This window comes from Branchiostoma floridae, chromosome 3 (assembly GCF_000003815.2).
Source record: "Branchiostoma floridae strain S238N-H82 chromosome 3, Bfl_VNyyK, whole genome shotgun sequence".
NCBI classification, from domain to species: domain Eukaryota; kingdom Metazoa; phylum Chordata; class Leptocardii; order Amphioxiformes; family Branchiostomatidae; genus Branchiostoma; species Branchiostoma floridae.
The window spans coordinates 33536303-33537003 of NC_049981.1; the positions used below are offsets into that span (position 1 = coordinate 33536303).

A 701-nucleotide genomic window follows, 5' to 3' on the forward strand; every position below is an offset into this window, starting at 1 on the left:
TATGCGTGCGTTTTTAGCGCATCATAACGAAACCTGGGGTACATTGCTGTTTTCCTTAGGTCAGGAAAAAATAAGTTTCATTACGTACCTGCTCCTGCTTCTTCTTCGAACTCCAGCTCGAACGGTCCCTGCGAAATTCTTCCCTGGTGGTCCTGGTTGCTGTCCCGGCGGACCCTCCCGTCCCACCCGTCGGAGGTGTCCCGGCGAATCCTCCCGTCCTGCCCGCCGGAGGTGTTCCCGTTGCTGTCCCGGCGAACCCTCCCATCCTGCCCGTCGGAGGTGTTCCGGTGTGACAGCGATCTCGCCCCCCCGGCGATCTCGCCCCCCCGGGGGGCGAGATCACTAGCGTTTTCGCCCCCCTTTAGCGTTTTCGCCCCCCCCCCCCCAGAGCAGCTGGTTACTACATATTACAGGTGCGCTACCTGGTACTATACTGCACCTGGGGAGTAACGTGTATGGTGTGTTACCTGGTACCTTATGGCACCTTATTACCGTACCGTAAGATGCCTGTCATACCTCGAAAGTCAATACTATATTGGTCGGTGCAAACATGACATTGAAATGAAAAAGACAATTTTTGCAGCTGAAGTGGCATAAAAACAGTGCTACTGCGAACGTATAAATCAACACCGTCCATGGTACGGAATACGTCAGCTATATGTTTTCAATTTGTCACAGTGTTTTCTTTCTTGTGCTGGAAA

At 52.9% G+C, this 701-nt stretch overlaps 1 protein-coding gene across 2 annotated transcripts in view; it reads right to left on the reverse strand.

Annotated features, from left to right (window-relative positions):
* LOC118411430 (high mobility group nucleosome-binding domain-containing protein 5-like) overlaps positions 1-701 on the reverse strand; it is a 5608-nt gene that overhangs the window by 2075 nt on the left and 2832 nt on the right. The gene's annotated exons all lie outside the window — the stretch shown is intronic.